This window comes from Lathyrus oleraceus, chromosome 6 (genome assembly GCF_024323335.1).
Source record: "Lathyrus oleraceus cultivar Zhongwan6 chromosome 6, CAAS_Psat_ZW6_1.0, whole genome shotgun sequence".
Taxonomy (NCBI): Eukaryota; Viridiplantae; Streptophyta; class Magnoliopsida; order Fabales; family Fabaceae; genus Lathyrus; species Lathyrus oleraceus.
The window spans coordinates 210,345,294-210,366,976 of NC_066584.1; positions in this window are offsets into that span (position 1 = coordinate 210,345,294).

Genomic DNA, 21,683 nt, shown 5'->3' on the forward strand with positions numbered 1-21,683 from the left:
GAAGTTATACATAAGCCAGACTATGACTTAAACTGCTGGGGGAGTAGAGGAATTCCATACAAAATGGAAAGACTCAGCCAGGGAAACAAAACACCTGCAGGGGATACGAGTAGATCAGGATAACACTGAAGTACTTGGATCATGCAGTAAAAAGTGATTTCACTAAGGAAATGCACGCTTAACTCGACTGGGGAAGATAAACTTCAACGCAGGAAGAGCTGAAATTTACTATCCACTACCTGCTACTGGGTAAGGAGATAATAAAGATATGACAGAGAGGACACCCTTCATCTGTTAGGATGAACATATCAAGGATGACTCACTAGGAACCACCAGGAGGGAGTATTCATTACCGACTACTAGGTAAGAATAGCCTTGCTGGGGAAAACTGTAGAACAATAGGGTTGACAACTACCAGTTATTGGGCAGAAGACCAAAGGTGAGAGTATCCGTCATCGGTTAGGATGAACATATCAAGGATAAACTCAACATGGAAGAAAATCCGTCATCGATTAGGATGAACATATCAAGGATAGACTTTCCTGGGGATGTCAAGAAGGATACCTGTCATCGGTTAGGATGAACATATCAAGGATACACCAATCGAACAAAAAGTAGGAATTACATCTATCAAATGATGGATAGAATACCATCAAAGAGAAAATTTGTCACCGGTTAGGATGAACATATCAACGATAGACTCTGTGAGGAGAAAGTAGGGTTTACAACTACCGTTTACTAGGTAGAATACCACAAGGAGAAGGAAATCCATCATCATTTAAAATGAAGATATCAAGGATTAACTCTCTGGGGAACAAAATAGGGATTACAACTACCTTTTTACTGGGTAGAATACCAAAAATGAGAGTATCTGTCAACATGGTGGACGGTTGTCCAGGGAATTTCCGAGTTTTTGATGTAAGACGTATCAGAAGATCTCTAGTGAAGATGCATAAGACATTCTATTTAATCGGTGACTGTGAACATGACCATGATGGTTGTGTCATCTGTAGCATGAACCCTCGCGGGTGTATATTGTCAAGAAGGATATCCAGAAGTTGATGGATGATAATGTAATCCATATTCAACAGTCAAGGGATATGAGATATGATGTGAATGTTATTGTACCAGTGTTTAAAGACCCCTGAGTGGGTAGTTATCCAGTTTGATACTAGCAGCAACAACAATGTCAATAGATCGGTATCGCCGTTGGTTATACGGTAGGCAGGCCCTATCCCCTACTCATTTGATAAAGATGTGCCATATCAGTATAATGCCACTATGATTGAAAATGGTCAAGAGGTTCCATTTCCAATTGCAGACTCAGTGGTAAACATTGCAGATATAACAAAGGTGACCCGTAGTGGTCATGTATTCAGTCTAGTATTTTGGAAAGAAGTAGAAGATGTGTTTGCAAGTAAGAAGGCAGAGATTCCAGTAGTGAATCTGGTTAGTGCTCCAACGTATTAGTCTGGTGAGTCCAATAAGTTGAAGGATAACGATGATGATGAGGTGTTAAGACTAATCAAGAGGAGTGAATTCAATATGGCAGAGCAGCTTCTCCAAACTCCGCCAAAGATCTCTGTATTATCATTGCTAATGAATTTCTAAGCACATAGAGAGGCATTGAAGAAAGTGCTAGAGAAGGCTTATGTTGAGCATGATGTGACCGTAGATCGGTTTGACCACATAGTTTCCAACATTACTTCTTGTAATAATTTGAGTTTTTGTGAGACGAGTTTCCTGAGGAAGGCTGAAATCATAATTTGGCTTTACACATTCCTATGAATTGCAAGGAGGACGCTTTGTACGATGTGTTCGTTGATACAGGGTCATCTTTGAATGTGCTTCCAAAATCAACTTTGTCAAGACTCTCTTATCAAGGCTCCCCAATGAGGTATAGCGGTGTAATTCTCAAAGCGTTCGACGATTCTCGTAAAACTATCATTGGTGAAGTGGACCTTCCAATGAAGATAGGTTCGAATGATTTCCAAATTACTTTCCAGGTAATGGATATCCACCCAGCCTATAGCTGCTTGTTGGGAAGGCCATGGATTCATGAAGCTGGAGGAGTAACATCTACTCTACACCAGAAGCTGGAATTTGTGAAGAACGAGAAGCTTGTCATTGTTGGTGAGCCATCTGTCATCTTTCACGTACGTTGATGCTGTAGAGGAGGTTGGAACGCCGTTCCAAGCCTTATCTATTGCAGATGAATTAAAGAAAATTGGGGCACCCATGTCTTCTTTGAAAGATGCTCAAGAGGTTATTCAAGCTAGTAGCATTGACAAGTGGGGTCATGTTGTAGAGGTCGCCGAGAACAAGAACAAAGCCAGACTAAGATTTCAACCAAGATCGTTCAATGCCAGAGCCAAAGTTATGAAACCAATCTTCCGCATTGGAGGGTTCATTCATGGGAATGATCAACACTCAACTGCCATAATTGAAGACAGTGGTGATGAGGATGAAGCTTGCGCCAACTTTGTGATGCATGGCCAGACTTGCAATAATTGGGTTGTTATTGATGTTCTTGTTATCATTCACTGTTCTAAGTAATTTGTTTTTATTGTTTTAAGAAAAATCCTTCTCTTATGCCTAAGGGGGAAGTGAAAATTGTTGGGAATTTTTATTATTATCATCAATAAAATACAATTTTATTCATCCACATCTATGATGTTTTATTTTTACTTTTTGCTTTTTCTGAAAATGGTAATCACAAAAAACATAAATAAATAATAAGCTTCCATCTGCATAATATTTGTTTGCACTCCACTTCTCTAAAATCAAAATATCAAATCATTATGCAGGTTGGTTCTAAAACCCATTGAATACAATGATCCTACTCCCTCTCCAAACTTTGATTTCCGTGTGTTTGTAGTTGAGGAAGAGATTGACGATGAAGAAGTATCTAATGAATTATCTCGTTTGCTTGAGCACGAGAAAAACGCCATTCAGCCATTTGAAGAGCAAATTGAATTAGTTAACTCTGGTTCTGAAGATGACGTGAAGGAAGTCCATATTGGGTCTCAGATGTGTCCAGAAGCTAAGAAGGGGTTGATTGATCTTCTTTGAGATTATTCTGATGTGTTTGCTTGGTCCTATCAAGACATGCCAAGGTTGGATTTTGAGATTATGGAGCATAGATTACCGTTGAAGCCAGAATGCCCGCCGGTCAAGGAGAAGTTAAGAAGAACGTATTCTGATATGGCAGTGCAGATCAAAGAGGAAGTGCAGAAGAAGATTGATGCTGGTTTTATTGTTACCTCCGAGTATCCACTGTGGGTCAGCAAGATGATTCTGGAAAGAAAGAGTATGCAATTTACTACCTCAGTAAGAAATTCACTGACTGTGAGACTCGGTATTCTATGCTTGAGAAAACATGTTACGGATTGGCTTGGGCTGCTAAGTGTCTGCACCAGTATATGTTAAATCATATTACTTGGTTAATATACAAAATGGGTCCAATCAAGTACATTTTTTAGAAGCCTGCTTTAACTGAGAGAATTTCCCGTTGGCAGATGTTGTTATCTGAGTATGATATTGAATAACAATCTCAAAAACTATCAAGGGTAGTGTCTTGGTTGACCATTTGGCTCACCGACCGATTGAAGTTTATCAGTCAGTGAAATATGATTTTCTTGACGAAGAGATTTTGTACTTGAAGATGAAATATTATGATGAACCATTGCTTGAATAAGGGCCAGAACCTGGTTTCCGTTGGCGCATGGTATTTGATGGAGCTATTAATTCGTATGGTAATGGCATTAGGGAAGTGATTATTACTCCTCAAGGCACTCATTTTCCATTTAAAATTAGATTGACCTTCAAATGTACAAATAATATGGCAGAGTATAAAGCTTGCATTATGGGGCTTGAAGAGGCCATTGATCTCAGAATCAAGTATCTTGATGTCTATGGAGATTCAACTTTGGTTATGAATCAGATCAAAGGTGAATGGCAGACGAACCAACCCGGTTTGATACCGTATAAAGACTATGTGAGGAGGGTTTCAACTTTCTTTAGAAAGGTTGAGTTTCATCATATCCCTCGAGATGATAATCGGATGGCATATGCTCTTGCAATGTTGGATACAATGATTGTGGTGAAAGTTTGGAATGAGGTTCCCAATTTGACTGTAATGCATCTTGATAGGCTAGCTCATGTGTTTGTTGTTGAAGAAGTCAAAGATAAAAAGCCATGGTATTGTGATATCAAGTGATTCCTCCAAAGTCAGATTTACCCACCTGGGACATCTTTGAAAGATAAGAAGACTTTGAGGAGATTAGCTGGAAACTTCTACCTAAATGGTGATATGCTTTATAGGAGAAATTTCGATATGGTTCTGCTCATATACGTGGATAGACAAAAAGCAGACATGTTGATGACTGAAGTCTATGAAGGTTCCTTTGGTACTCATTACAATGGACATGTTATGGCAAATAAGATATTGAGAGCAGGTTACTATTGGCTGACAATGGAATCTGACTGTTATAAGTTTATGAAGAAATGCCACAAGTGTCAAATTTATGCAAATAAGATGCATGTTCCTCTGACACTGTTGAATGTCATTTCCTCTCCATGTCCACTCCCCATGTGGGGAATTGATATGATTGGTAATGATTGAGCCCAAAGCTTCGAATGGACATCATTTCATTCTAGTGGCTATTGATTACTTCACAAAGTGGGTTGAAGCAACATCGTATGCAAATGTGACCAAGTAGGTCATGGTCCGATTTATCAAGAATCAGATTATATGCTGTTATGGTGTGCCAAGTAAGATCATTACTGATAATGGATCAAACTTGAACAATAATATGGTGGAAGCTCTTTGCAATTACTTCAAGATTGCGCATCATAATTCTTCTCCCTACAAACCCAAGATGAATGAGGCTATTGAAGCTGCGAATAAGAACATTAAGAAGATTATTCAGAAGATGGCATGAGATGCTCCCATTTGCTTTGCATGGGTACCGTACATCAATCCTCACTTCAACAGGGGAAACCCATTTCTCTCTTGTTTATGGTATGGAAGTTGTGCTTCCCGTGGAGGTTGAGATCCCATCATTACATGTATTGATGGAAGCCAATTTGACAGAAGTTGAATGGTGCCAGACCAGATATGATCAGTTGAATTTAATTGAAGAAAAGAGATTGACTTCCATGTGTCATGGTCAGTTATATCAGTAGAGAATGAAGAAAGCTTTTGATAAGAAGGTCAGGCCTCGTGTGTTTCGAGAAGGTGACCTCGTGCTCAAGAAGATTTTATCTTTCAAACCCGATGTCAAGGGAAAATGGACTCCTAATTATGAAGGCACATATGTTGTGAAGAGAGCCTTTTTAGGCGGTGCTTTGATTCTTACAACTATGGATGGGGAAGAGTTCACTCGTCCTGTGAATGCCGATGCAGTCAAGAAATACTTCGCCTAAAAAAAAAAGAACAACTCACTAAGTTGAAAATCCGAAAGGGTGGCTTAGGAAAAAATGAGCGTCTCGGTGGATTGAAAACCCGAAAGGGCAATGCAAGCAAAAATTAGAGACATAAAACATAAAATTTATCCCAGTAGATTGAGTACCCCACCTTGGGGAAATCTAGGCAAAAATTAGGGATTATGGCAAGTAACTGCATATGTTTGGTCCTAGAACCAGTTTTGAGCAAGACATCTGGGTTTGATTCATCATTCTCAACCGAAGACAAGCATAATGGATTTTGAAGTTGGTAGGAAGAGTAGGGATCATTATATTCAATGTAGCCATTTTCCATGTCAATTACCATTTTTCAAACTTTGTAAAAATCTATGGAGTCTCGTCATTTACAGACTACCATTCTACTAAATAAAGTTGAGCTTTTATCCAATTGTTTCTATTCTTATTTACTTCGGCTAGATAAAATTGAATTTTTATAATGATAATTTTGAAATAAATTAATGAATAAAAATTATTTTTCTTGAAATAATAAAAATAATCACTTTAAGAGTAATCGATTTCAGCAAGGAATGTCAACAACAATCTTAGGAAAGGTAAGTCTTGAAGTGTAAATCCTTGTTGGTATTTCCCAATCAGTTGGTTTGGTAACTATTGTCCTCCCCAACATTCCGTCATTTATCCCCAGCTTGGTTGATGAGTTTCTCCCTGAATATTTTGTCATCCCTAGTAGAGCCAGTTGGTCTCATTTCCAGTTGAGCTGATGATTGATCCCTTTTGCAAATTCATATCCCCCAGTTCTTTGATTGGATCCTGGAGGTCCGGTACCTTTAATTGGTTTCCATTTGCATAATTGTGTTGCATAACTTTGGCAGTTTCTCCTTTGTGTGAATCAGGTCCAGTTATCTTTGCCTTGGAATTGGTTTATTTTGCAATTTCCAAGAAAGATTTGATGATTATTTAGGAATGCAACAATATTGGTCATGGCATCCCCGAAAATTTGCTTAGATCCCCATCCAGAGTTTTATCCCTTGTTTTCCCCGACGAAGTTCATCTTCTTATATGAAGATCCCTTGTTCCTGGAAGTATTGGATTCCGAGAAATGATTGACTTTTCCCCTGCAGGATTGTCGGCCATTTGATTGTGTTGACTTAAAATTCCCTGTATTGTTGACAATTCGGATCCTTAACAGATCTTTTCTCTATCCTCGGCATGTTTGGTTGGTCATCCTTCAGCAGTGCTTTCTCCCCGTAGAGTTTTCCGCGATTGATTAGAAGCATGTTCTCCATGACTTTCTCAGCAATAGTTGATTTATTCAGAGCTAGTTGATTTATTTTAATCCCTGCCATTTTGTCCAGTTGGTGTTGCCATCTTGTTGAGATTAGTCGAATGTTGCGGCAATGATTCAAATCTTTGTTATTTGTATCTTTAGTATTGTTTTGTCAGCATAATCATAATCATATACATACATATTCATAAAACATAACATCAAACATTTTATCACATTTTGATTCTTTATTTGATCCCTTTGTTCGGTAATATCATATACCTATGCAATTTTGGTGGGTCTGTCCGCCTTCAATTGTAGTGTGTCAGTCCTATAAGCAGAAAGAGTTTAACCTTTCTCATTCCCCACTGATTTATTTCCTCTTGCATGATTATTATTTCAGTTTCCTCCCCAGTTGATTATCTGGATGGAACCACTCCCCTTGATTTATATCCTCATTAGGTTGAGTCCTTGTTTGACCGTGTCTTTCTAGTTATTACCTATATAGACTTTTTGGTCCCCTGAAAATTTACTACCCAAAAACTGGTAATGTTTTTCTCGATTTTTGAGCACATTACTTTTGCCCAATACCCGGCAAAATGTAATCTACTTCCTTTATTTTCCCCAATGGATTTGTTTTCACGTTTCCCCAGGCAGTCTATCCTTGATATGTTCATCCTAGCTAGTGACGAATATTTTTCCTTTTGTGGTTTTCTACCCAGTAACCGATAGTTATAATTCCTATTTTTTCCCAGAGAGTCTATCCTTGATATGTTCACTTTAACAAGTGACAAATTTTCTCTCCCTCTTTGGTATTCTACCCAGTAACTGGTAGTTGTAATTCCTATTTTCCCCCTCTGAGTCTATCCTTGATATGTTCTTTCTAACCGATGATGGATATTCTCTCTTTGGCATTCTATCAAGTGACTGGTAGATATAATTCCTATTTCTCCCCGACAGTCTATCCTTGATATGCTTACCCTAACTGGTGACGAATATTCTTCCCCTTTCCCCAGGTGGTATGTCCTTGATATGTTCATCCTAACCGATGAAGGATATTCTTCCTTTGAGATTATCCTTGATGTGTTCACTCTAACCAATGATGGATACTCTCTCTTTGGAATTCTACCCAGTAACCGGTAGTTATAAATCCTATTTGATTTCTCTCCCCAATAGGTTATTCTTACCCAATAACAGGTAACTAATACACCTCTTTCTCCTCAATGAGTCATCCTTGATATGTTTACCCTAACCAGTAACGAATGTCCCTCTGTTACAGTATATTATCTTTCTACCTAGTAACCGGTAATAAATAATATATCTCTAGTACTCTTGTGTTGAAGTTCATTCTTCCCTAGTTAAGTTTGGGTGCGTATTTCCCCAGTGGAATCTCATTTTCCTGTTTGATTCGAGTATTCCATCTTTGTTCTGATCTATCCGTTTCCCCTGCATATTTTCCTGGTTCCCCAGGTTAATTTCTTCCATTGATTTTTTTTCATGTAGAACCCCTCGTGTCTCCAGCAGTTTTCAAGTCGTAGCCTGACCTACACATAACTTGTTATCCCCCCCAGATTCTTTGTCTCCTCATTGAGTTTTACTTATGGAATGCATTATGCTCCTGTGGATCTTCAGCCTCTTCCGGATTCTTTTCCTTTGTGACAATATATTCCCCACAAAGATTATTTTAACATTCATATCATATACATCATGAGGTCTCTTAGGGACCAAAATTTGTTTATATATGTTGTTATTTAAGTCCATTCTACTGAGTTGATACGAAGATTTTAACCTTCACATCCTTAGTTGGAATGTCCTTAAATAGGGGTAGCTGTAAGACCCCAATTTTGACCCTAAGATCCCTCATGCTATCTCATCATTGCATTGGCTTTGGGATCACACCTTAGCATCTTCCTTACCCCTCATTCATTAGGTTTCCATTGGGAGAGATCACCAAACACATTTTATTGTAATATACTTTATTTTTCATCTAGGTATCTTGTGTGACTTTTTCAGCAAGTTTCTTTAACATTTGATTAAATATTTCAAGGTATACTTCATTATACATCATCTTATGCATATATGATCCTACATGAGTCCCAAAGATCAAGATAACTTCAAGATTGCAAGTTGGTTCATGGTGGTTGACTAGAGAAATTCAACTAGTCAAAACTGGGGTTCACTAGACCCTGTCTCCTACACTTTTTGTCATATGAAAATGATTCCAAGATCAGCGTTACTCCTTATGACATCCCAAACAATTTTCATGTTGAGGTCAAAAGCTAATTTTGTTTGGAAAGTCATTTTTTATGAAGAAAGATTATAGGTCATTTTGTCTGAACCCTAGTTAGGAGGTCAACTTCCAAGGACTATAACTTGCTCAATTTTTATGAGATGAAGGCCATCCAAGTTTCATCATCAAATTCAAGATGTCTTCTCCAACTTTTATTCTTTTAGAAACTTTAAATTCAACTTGCAAGGACATGTGCCAAGAGAAAACATTATAGGTCATTTTGGGCCATTACCATTGAACAAGAGATTTTCCTCAACTTCTAAAATGTATACCTCCTTCATGCCAAATCCAAATGAGGTCAAATTTGTTACCAAATTTAATAGGTTTGAAAGCGCTACAACTTTGATGAAGGAACTTTTTCTATTTTAAGCTCATAGCAAAAGTTATTCAAGGTGGAAGAAGTGAACATTTGACTTGGTACTTAGAAAAATTTCAATTATGTTTGATTTTCCAAAATTCCACCTCAAACTTCAAATGGAATAATGTTCAACATGAAAGTTGTTCCCCTTGATCTCACCTTTTCAAAAAGTCCAAAATCACCTCATTTGGCCAACAATTGAATGACTTGTGCATGACTTTTCTTCAAGGTTCCATTTGGATGAATCTCAATTCCAAATGCATGGCTTCATGTCACACTTTCAGCATCACTCATGATCAACTTTGGACCTTTTGACATCACTTCATGGGCCTATCACACGCCCATGCATCCATGCAAGTGAGAATTTCTATTTTTGGCATTTGAATGGAAGTGTGTGGAAATCAATTAAGTAGCCTATAAATACATTGCCTCATGCTCAGAATTAGGGAGACCTTGTCCAAGCTTTGATCCTGTAACCTTCCCTTCACCATTATAGGATAAACTTGAAGGTTTTCAATTGAAAATCGAGTTTCAATTTCACTTCTGCTTTGACGTTGAAACTCTAAGAATCCAAGTCATTCTTTGATCTAATTCACTTCCTGCAAGCTTCTGAAGTCAAGCCAAGGCCAATTGGAAGCAAGATCAAGCAAGATTCAAGCTCCTCGAAGGAAAAATTCCTTTTTAAATAGGAACTTGGCCAATTCCAACATTTTGAGACTGAGCCTTCATCTGATACAAGCCTTGGGATTTGTTTGAATTCATCTGCTACTCTACCTTTGTGCTTAATTGTTATTTTGATCCTGTGTATGATGTTTTGCTCTTAGTTGATCAAGGAATTTTTCATCTGATACATGGGAAGTCAATGAAGACTGTTATCTATTGAAGTGCTTGCTTGGATATGGTCGTCTTTATTTGATGCCTTGATCTTCATGATCTCTGGATATTGCTCATTGCTTGATAAAAGTCCAAAGGAAAATGGGTTTCTATATGATATTCTTGTATGTTGGATTGCATCCCATCGGTCATATATTTTCAACTCTTAACTTTTAATTTATGCTTAGGGTAGTGTCTTCATCACCCCCACTTCTTAAATTTCAAAACATTTCTTTGCTTGTGATTTCAAACTTAGACCTTATTTTAATGATTAGAAACTTTGTCCTTATGCCAATGAATTTTTAACTCTTTTCTTAATCAAATTTGTAAATAAACTTAATCATATTGACTTTAAATTTCAAAAAGACAAAAAGAACTAACAACTCCATTCAAACTTTTGGGCCTTTTTGCCTTCTCTTATTAAATTTTTGCTAAAATCAATTCACCAATTTATTTGAAAGTTTTACCACGGACTACAAGGTTTTGATCCCTCATTTTTTATTTTGTTACGTAGGCACAAATCCTAAGGTCTTCTCAAACGCAAAAGTATAATCAATGAATTCTTTTCTCATCCTCGCACTTCATTTGTTCTCAAACATCTTTTATACCAAAAGACACATGCACACATGAAAAAGGGCTCCCTAGGAGTACCTATGGCAATTTGGGTGCTAACACCTTCCCTCTGTGTAACCAACCCCCTTACCTGTAATATCTGGCATTTTATTAGTTTTGATTTGAAAACTTCTTATCTTTGGGTTTTGTTCGTACTTTTCCCTTTTCCTTTGGAAACAATAAAAGCGCGGTGGCGACTCTGGTTTTATTAATGTTAATTTATCCATAGCTTGATGGTCATGAATTTACTGCTACGGTCGGACCATGAAGTTGCATTTTTCCCAATTTAATACGAGATTGACTTTAACGCATCTTTCGAGTACCATTTCTAGGTTCAAAATACATCCTTCAAAACTTTGCCCACAAACAGAGAAATCGCCCATAAACACTTCCATTATGTCGTCTATAATATCAACAAAGATCGACATCATAAATCTCTGAAATGTTGCAGGCGCCTTTCACAATCCAAACATCATTCTTCGATAATAGAACGTGCCATAAGAACAAGTGAAGGTAACCTTTTCTTTGTCATCAGGATGAATAGGAAATTGGAAGAATCCTGAGTATCCGTCTAAATAACAGATATGAGAATTTGTACCCAGTCATTCAAGCATTTGATCGATGAAAGGCAATGGAAAATGATCTTTACGAGTGGCTTTATTCAGTTTTCTATAGTTTACGCATATCCTCCATTCGGTTTGAATTCGTTTTGCTATGGATTCTCCCTTTTCGTTACTGGCAACTATAACACCTCCCTTCTTTGATACGACATGTACTAAGTTGACCCAGTTACTGTCGGATATCGGGTATATAATTCCTGCTTCTAATAGCTTTTGTACCTTCTTTTTTACTACATCAGTCAAGCTAGGATTTATTCTTCTCTGATGTTCTCTAGAGGTTTTACAAGTCTTCCTCTAGCATAATGTGATGCATACATATAAAGGGACTTATTCCTCTTAGGTCCGAGATGTTATAGCCTAAAGTTGTTAGATACTTTCTTAAGACATGAAGTAGTCTTTCGGTTTCTATCTATCTTAAGTCAGCGTTGAATATTACTGGTCATTCAAGTTCGATGTCTCGGAATTCATACCTTAGGTCTTTGGGTAGTGTTTTAAGTTCTACAGAATGTTTCTTTGGCCATGGCATTGGATTGGATGTTAGTTCTAGACATTCTCTCAGCCTGTCATCTACGTATGGCTCATGCCAATTATCGTCTTCGAATATAGGAGGCGCTAGAATCTTTAGTACTTCAGTATACTTATATGGTTCCCACTTCATTTATTTCACACATTCGTCGATGACGTCTAAGAGACAACACGAATCTTCTATAGCTGGCGCATGTAAGAATTGAGCTAAAATAAATTCGAATTTTTCTTCCCCAACTTCGAAAGTTAGCTTTCCTTTCTTGACATCTATGATGGCTCCAGCTGTGCTTAAAAAGGGTCTTCCTAAAATAATAGGGATGTGGGAATCCTCCTTTATATCCATTATTACAAAGTCGGTGGGAATGTAGAGTTGACCTACACGAACGAGAATGTTCTCTAGCATACGTATTAGAAATTTAACAGAACAATCAGCTAGTTGTAGATACATCTTTGTTGTTCTTAGTTCTCCTAAATTGAGTTTATTTCATGTGGATAAAGGAATTAAACTAACATTGGCTCCTAAGTCGCACAAAGCTTTGTCTATGATAAACTTTCCGATTACACATGGTATGGAAAAACTACCAGGGTCTTTCAGCTTAGGAGGCACGTTGTTCTGAATAATAGCGTTACACTCAGCAGTAAGCATGACGGTTTCGTTATCATCAAACTTTTTCTTATTATATAAGATTTATTTAAAGAATTTATCATATGAATGCATTTGCGTAATGGCTTATGCGAATGGTATAGTGATATTAAGCTGCTTCATAAGTTATACGAATTTCTTAAATTGTCCTTCATTTTTGGATGTAGCAAGTCTTTGAGGATAAGGTATAGGTGGTTTGTATGGTGCTAGAGGCACATAAGATGTTTCTTTATCTTATGCTTCTCCATTTTTTTCTTCCTTTCCATCATTGGTTAGTTCGTTTACCTTTTTAGTTCCTTTATCAGAGTTTTGATACATGGCTGGGTTTTGGAGTCTTTGGTCAACTGGTTCATCTAATTGTGTCCCACTTCATAATATGATAACATTAGCATGAACTTTTGGGTTTGGTTGTGGTTGACAAGGAAATACTCTAGTTAGGGCTGCTATTGTTTCTTGTTGTTAGGCTACTTGGGAAATTTGGGTTTCCAATATTTTATTATGGGTAGCCATAACATCAAGCTTACTTACATTTGTTTCATCAGTTCGCTAGTATGAGCATTTTGATTTGTGAAATCCTTGTTTTGGTGAGCTTGAGCATTCATAAAGTTTTCCATCATGATCTCTAGATTTGACTTTCGAGGGGCTTGTAAAGAAACATGGGCTCCTTTTTGATAACCATGTGGAATAGTAGGTGTTGGATTTGGAGGAAATAAAGCATTGTTATTTTTATAAGAAAAGTTCGGATGGTTTCTCCAGCTAGGATTGTAAGTGTTGGAATATGGGTTTCCTTGAGCATTATTTACTTGGCCGGTAGGAATACCGGCCAATAACTGACAATCAACATTAGTGTTCCCATGGGTTCCATAGAATTCATAGTTTGGTGTTACAGCAGTTACGGTAGTTGTTGGTGTTATGGATAAGCTTTCGATCTTTTGAGTAAGTGCATCCACTTTAGCATTGACCCGGTCTATGCCTATGACTTTGCACATTCTACCTTTCGTAGTCGGTTTTTCTATAGTAGCATGTTCACCTCCCCATTGGAAATGATTTTAAGCCATGTTCTCGATCAGTTCATAGGCTTTATCATATGGTTTGTCCATTAAAGCACCTCCAGTTGCAGCGCTCAAATTCATTTTAGTGTTGTACAAAAGACCATTCTAGAAAGTATGGATAATCATCCATTGCTCAAGTCCATGGTGTGGACAAAGTTTCATCATGTCTTGTATCTTTCCCAAGTGTCGAAAAGTGATTCGTTGTCTTTTTGCTTAAATCTGTTGATTTGAGCTCTTAACATAACCATCTTGGTTGGTAGGAAATATCCGGCTAAGAAGACTTTCTTTAACCCGTCCCATGTGGTTACAGAGTTCGAAGATAGAGACTAGAGCCAAGCTCTAGTTCTATCTCTTAAGGAAAAAGGGAAAAGATGTAGTCTAATCGCTTCAGGACTGACACCATTTACTTTCACTGTGTCTGCGTATTGCACAAACACTGACAAATGTAACTTTGGATTGTCTGTAGGACTACCTGAAAATTGGTTTTGTTAAACTGCTGATAACAGCGAAGGTTTCAACTCGAAATCGTTTCGGTTGATGGTAGGGGCAACAATGTTGTTTTGTGGTTCCTCTTGTGAAGGAACAACATAATACTTACGATAATGGTTTTATGGTCCTTCAGCCATTACTGGTTTTGATTCTGATTTTTGTTTTGGAAAAGGAAGATTCTACTTAATTCTAATATTGTGAACCCGGTGTTGTAAATTAATAAAATGCTCGGCTTCGTTAATTGGTTGTTCTAGCTCTTCGCTTTTTGAGTAATTTCTTGGCATATAATTGATGGTTTAAAAGGGTAAATAATAAAAGTTTCTTTAGTCTATACTGCACAATAACAGAATCACAATATTGAATAAATTAGTCCCCGACAACGGCACCAAAAAATTGATCGTGACAGATGTGTTTGTCGGATGATAACTGCAAGTATACAGTTTATCGGGTAGATTTAAAAGATTGTCGAACCCACTGAGACTAATATTCAAACTAATGTTATCTATTGTTGCAATTGCAAAGCTAAGGCTAAAGTTTAAAAGGATATGAACGAAAATATAAACGCTAATAGCTAGAGGTTTAAAAATGATGATAAAACGAGTCTGGAAAATGGATTCCATGTTCCTAAGGGATTAGGTAGAATGCGGGTACTAATTACGATTTTATTATGTTCTATAGAAAGTATTGATTTAAAGACTCTGTCTCACACTCTCGCATTATTGACTAAAACCACACCTCCTAACCATAGGATTTTGCTCTCGCTCACCTGTTTCTATTAGAAAGCATATTTTGAAAACCATTGAGATCCTAAACAATGCCTAAAGCGCTCTCGCTGTTTTTAGGATCGATGCCTAGTTTCCACTATCGGGTTCCTTCCTCACACTCTCGTGCTATTAGCTAGAACCTTAGTTTGTTTTTCACTCTCGTGCCAAAATAATGAAACATACAATTGGAAACTAAAACCAAAATAGAATTCAATCACAATTTCGCACCTATTTTTCTACCGAGTCCCGTCGGTAACGACGGTCCTCATATGGCAGACTCAGACAAATTTAGCAAGACATTATTATAATAAGAAATAACATGATTAAAGTGATTGTACTTAAAACTAACATATCATATAATATATTAATAGCAATAACATGCATAAATAATAAAATGGTAAAAACCTGAAATTAAAGAAACGGAGACTTTGAATTGAAACGAAAATGTCGGCAAGCTTATTTTTGATCCAAGAGTACAATGAAAACTACAAGAAAACAAGTGTGACAATCACTTGAGGTGAGTTATTGTCACTTTTATAGGTGAATTTATGCCTAAGACTATCAAGAAATTTTGGCACAGCTTCCGCACAACTTGGATACTTTGAAACACCTCCTAGAGTCCTATTTATAGAGGGTTTGCATCCTTGTAACTTCCCTTGATCGTGCAAGAAAAATGGAGGGAAAATAGGTTGGAGAAAACTGCACAAAACTGCCCACTAGCGCATAACTGCTTTTGCATGATAATGGCGAACACCATTAGATCAATGGCGAACGCCATTGCCTTGATCATTAAATGACGTGGAAGAAAGCCAATGGCGAACGCCATATACACATGGCGAACACCATTTGGGCAGAATGGGCATAATCTTGCTCTTTTGCTCCTTTTTTGATTTGCTTTCGAATTTGCACCGAAACTCGCTAACAACTTCTAAACGAATAAAAATGAACTAAAAGGTGATAAAACATATTGAAATAAATACAAAAAAAACATGTGATATAAGCCTAAAAACATGACACAATTTCTTGTTATCACCGTTTCTAGGTATTGTCGTCACCAAATTTCAAATCTTCCTAGCCGTTACTAGGGATTTTCATCAACTGTTGCATAAGAAACTTATCCCCAACGAATTCATTTTCCCCCTTATCCTTCTCCTTGACTTTTTGTCATTGAACGTTTCTCATTACTTTGTGCACAAAGGACCTTGACCCAAGCCAATCTGTGTTTGCCTTTTGCAAATGTAATAGATGTTTAGGATCTTGCAGGAATGTATCAAGTACCAGTACTAGCAAAGCCAATCATTTAAAGATATTCTTGTCTTGCACATCATAACATGCATTGCATATCATACACATTATGACAACTAACTCTAGTTCTCCCCATAGAATACCATATTCAATACCTAACAATTGACTTCATATCAAAGTCATTTTCCATCCCATGAACACTTCCTCATAAAATCCCATACCCTCATATCACTTTCATCCCTAGTAGGGCAAAATTCTGGATATTTATGTATTTAATCCTCTCCTACCTCAAATGTGTGAAACAATTGCTATCCGTACATTTAGATCTGAGAAGATTAAATAGGGGAAGCTGTCATACCCCAAATGTACCCTACCTTTTATACAACTTTCATGTCCCTAATACATAGGCTTACATTCATCACCTTATCACTTAATTTGCATTTATTACAAGAGAGCATGCTACATAGACTCAAGGCATGTTATTCATATCTGAGGACCACCAAGATTTCTTGATCATGATGGGGTGTGTCCAGTCCACCCTAAACCTTAATTCTCATCTTCAAGCACCTCTTTGACCTTGTGAGACTGAATAAGTCACTCCATTAACTTCTAAAACCCTAAATGAAAGGTGAATCTTGTTTGAAAGCATTGCTTGATCATCTCGTCATCCATAGGCCTCAACCCTAATCCTCTGATCCGTTATGACTTGTCCAAGTCATCATTTGACTATTTTCTTTATGCTTTGAACTTGTCCTTGAGGAAACCCTAATCTTCAACCTTGGGTATGCATCAAGCTTGTGAAACTACACCATGACACCCCATGCACACTTAAACCCTAGTTTGTATGACTTTGGTTTTTAACTAACTTCTTGACCCAAGAAACCCTAATTGGGGGTGCTCACCTTTGGTGGTTCATCTGATCTTTGCTTGAGGCTTGAAACCCTAGCTTGGGTGGTCTTTCTTTGGGATTTCTTGTTAGTTTTTGCCTATGCCCCAAAACCCTAGTTGGGCCCATTTGCTTCTATGCTTTGATTTGTTAACTGAAACCATACTTCATGAAGTTTGTGCTTGGTCATTTCATCATACATTTTCCTTCACTCCTCTACCCTAGGACCTTTGTTTTGTTGTTTGATCTTGGTCTATACATGTTTGCTTGTGATCTTTAAGTTGAGGATGCATTGCATTGGTCATTTCTAGTCATAGCTCCTTCATGATTGTCCATGTGTCCACTAATCCTTCACTTCCTTTTATCCTCCATGTCATCTTTGGTTCATTCAAATCATGTTATTCATTCACCTTCTTTCCCATTCAAGTTTTTAGATGGTGAGGTCATACACTTATATACAAGATATTTCATCTTCATTGGATATCCATACATTTCATTTAATCAAGTCAATTTCATACCATTGCTACATGTTTCCATTCAGCAAATGCTTATTTCATTACAAGAAAAGTCCATACACGTATTCGAAATTACAAGTTTGACCAAAAATTACAACATTTGACTTTGGTCAACAATTGACTTTTTGGTAAATCAATTGACCAAATTCAACTCACCCCCTTTTGACCACCTAAGACCTAATCACATCCTTTTTTCCTTGATTCATCATCCAAAAGTCATGTTGCTTTCTTTTACCATGTTTCTTCATTTACAAGGCACCATTGACCATGTCCGTCAAGACCGACAAAATCAACCAAGTCATGACAATACATTAGCACATTGCCTAACCCAATACAAAAAATCAAATCACATGTTCAAACAAGGCAATTCACAATGACATAATGATGCACACCATGTAACAATGCATGATCAATAGCTTACCATTAAGACATACCAACATGTGCATACCATACAAATCCTGCAAACCATTTCAATATAAGTAGACCTGCAACATGACCAAATAGAACAACATGCCGAAACAAGACCATCAATGCAAAAACAATATAAACTAACATATCACAACCCGGTATACATTAAAAATAAATTAATAATGAAGGTGAGAAAAACAAGAAAGGGGGGTTTGAATTGTTTGAAAAATAAGCGCTTTTGCAAAATGAAATCACACAATGATTTTATACTGGTTCGCTTATAACACAAAGCTACTCCAGTCCACCCGGCCAAGGTGATTTCGCCTTCAACAAGGACTTAATCCACTAATCTTGAAAGATTACAAACAACCCCTAAGAGAGAAGAAAATCTCTTAGTCCTCTCAAGTCTACAGACTACAAAGAGTCACTTGAGGAAATCAAATAAAAATTAGATACAAGATGTGTAATCTAGAGTGCTTCTAAGAAAGCAAATATTACAAACTTAAGAACAAATTTTTCACTTGATAAGCAAAAGCTTAGTGAAATTCTTTGAAGAACAAAGATGTTTTTCTTGAGCGTGATATAATTTCAGTATAGTTTTGGCTAGTGATTTCTTGTTATGCTGAATGAGATTTCTTCTCTATTTATAGGAGTTGAAGTAGAGTTGAAGTAGCGTTGAATCTGTTGGATATTGAGATGTAGTTACGCCATTCCATTAATAGCTTCTGCAGTAGACTTTTTCTCTTAGAAGTGACTACTTACCACAATTAGTATCTTCTCTCTTGGAAGTGGAGATTAACGTCTCTTTCTAATTGAGGAAATCCATTTGCAGAACTTTAACTTGGCTTAAACGTTACTTCATCATGATTAACAATTCTGATTAGAGTCTTCGTGTATCTGGAGAATCTTGCTTCTGATGTTATTTATTGAAAGTTCAGATGGCGCTGATAACTTCAGAATTTACAGAAGGCATTTGTTCAGAGTCAGAGCTCCTAGACTTTACTTCATGTTCAGATGCTTCTGATACTTTGTAGTTTTGTCCAGAGTCAGAGCTTCTTGAAACGAGATTCCTCTTTAGATGCTTCTGATACTTGAGATTTTCCATCTGATCTTGTTTTGCATCTGATGACATCATCAGATTTATTTCTTCTTTCTATAGAACCCTACACACTTAGAAACTTTTCGTTAGGGTGCCATTTTTGGTTTCATCCTTTGTTATCATCAAAATCATGGAGTCTGTTGTAGAACAATTTTTGTTCTTACAAATAAACCATTCAAGCCAAACCCCTGTCAACCATGTAGTGGCATAACCTTGTAGTAAACATTCATGAAGCCAAACACACTTGCTATCACATACCTACATCAACAAATGCACAATCTGTATTCAACAACCAAGCATACGCCAAACCTGCAAATGGGACAAGTCAGGACCATGATGCAAACCAACCATAAGCACCAATGCACATCCAAGGATCCTGCAATACAAACCCATGCCAAACTTAGCACAAGACCTACATCAAAAAATGCATATACCAAGACATTGCCAAACCACCAAGACCTAACAAAAACCAGACCTGCAGCAAGTGAGCAACATTATGGCATTTCACATGACATGTTATACACAACAACCTGCAAAGCACAATTGCAAACAATAACATAACATACCCTCACCCTGTAAAACAACGTTATAGTAAACCATGCCCTGACTTGCATTAAATCTATAGAATAAAACCATGTCAAACACCGCACAAGAACCTACAGAAACAAGGATCCTGCAAGCCAGACACTTTAAGTTGCAGCCTGGAAATCAATGCATATAACCTACATAAGTCCAAACCCTACAATGCATCAAAATCTGCAGCGAATTCACATAATCATGAAGCAAACACAAGACAAAGCATCAAACCATTGCAAATCATTCAACATACATAACATCCATCAATGCCAAGCAAGATAACTAAGGCAACATCAAACACACATTATATATCTTCACACCAATTTAAACATTCAGCAAACCACAAACACTCAATTCACTATTTATTACAGTAAAAAACTAAGAGTGTAAAAGCATAAAAATACAAGATTTCACAACATTCCATAACAGGAAAATGAGACAAAGATGGTACATAGTACAATTTCACTTTTCAGAAAAAACAAACACGAAAATGGGAAAACCAGTTCTACAAGAGGAAAGTCCATAATCCCTTTCCCTCTCAAAAATCTGCAAACCCTATTTTGTTCCTCTATAAAAAGTGCACTTCAGAATCAAAAATGGCTAGAGAGAATCATATTGAGATTTAAATAAATACAAGAAAAAAATCTCATTCATTCTCAGAGTAGAATAAGTGAGGTACGAGAGAGGAAAGAAAGAAACTTCCTGTTCCATTGCTTTTTCGCTCATCTTCTCCGGTGAAGGTAGAACCCAAACTCCTTAGTTTCCTGTATGTGAGTCACCACTCTGTAGTGTAGCTCTCAAGGAATAAAATCCCTCAAGTTTGGGGCTTTGATTCCTTCTCTATGTCAATTAATTTGTGTTCCCGTTTCTAGGGTTCATCCACCCTTGCCTTTGATTCATTGTTCTGTGTAGAAATTAGGTTGATTGAAATTTTTTCATACTCAGGAGAGAGAGAGAGAGGAATATTTTGAGTTCTTTATTTTTATGGTTAGAGCTCCGCCGCCGCCGGCGACGAGCTCTGTCGCGGAAGAGCGGGAAAGGTTCAAATATTTGAAACTTGGAGGGAAGGAGTTCAGACTTCCCTTCTTATTCATCTTGTTTTGGGCCTGATTGCTTAGGACTCCCTCTTTTTTCTATTTCACCATCAACATCAGACACCCCCCTTTTGCCCATTTATTTTGTATTATTAGTTTATATATATATATATATATATATATATATATATATATATATATATATATATATATATATATATATATATATATATATACATATATATATATATATATATATATATATATATATATATATAATATATATATATATATATATATATATATATATATATATATATAATATATATATATATATATATATATATATATATATATATATATATATATATGCACGTGCACAAACAATCATCAACTGAGCAAGCTTGGCCCAGTGGTTGGCCATTTGGCGTGCAACCCCAAGGTCAGGGGTTTGAATCCAGGCGCCCATACATTTCCATTTTCCTTATTTATTATGCTTTCTTTGTTTATTTTCATTCTTTTTATTTATTTATTTCTTCTTTTACTTAATTATTTTTTATCAATTTCTTTTCTCTTATTTATTCTTTTTATAAAACGTTTTTGTTAGATACATTTCATCAATAATTTATTATTATAATTATTATTATTGTTGTTATTATTATTATTATTATTAATATTATTATTTACATCATTTTTTTGTGGACCATTTTTCCCTCATAATTGGTTTTGGTTAATGATAAACTTTTGATCATTGGTAATTGATCATAGGGTTGCTCAAATCTTCAATACTCTAAATATGTTGATAAATGATTAATGGATCATTCTTGACACTCTGAAGTATTGATTAGTTACCCTTAATTGATCATGTTTGAACCTCTTGATGTTTAGATGAGACCTTTAATCACTTGAGTTTTGCTTTCTGATTTTATTTGTGTTGCATTATTTTCATTGATCATTAACCACTAACCATTTGGATTTGGATATTTGACTTTTATATTATCTGACT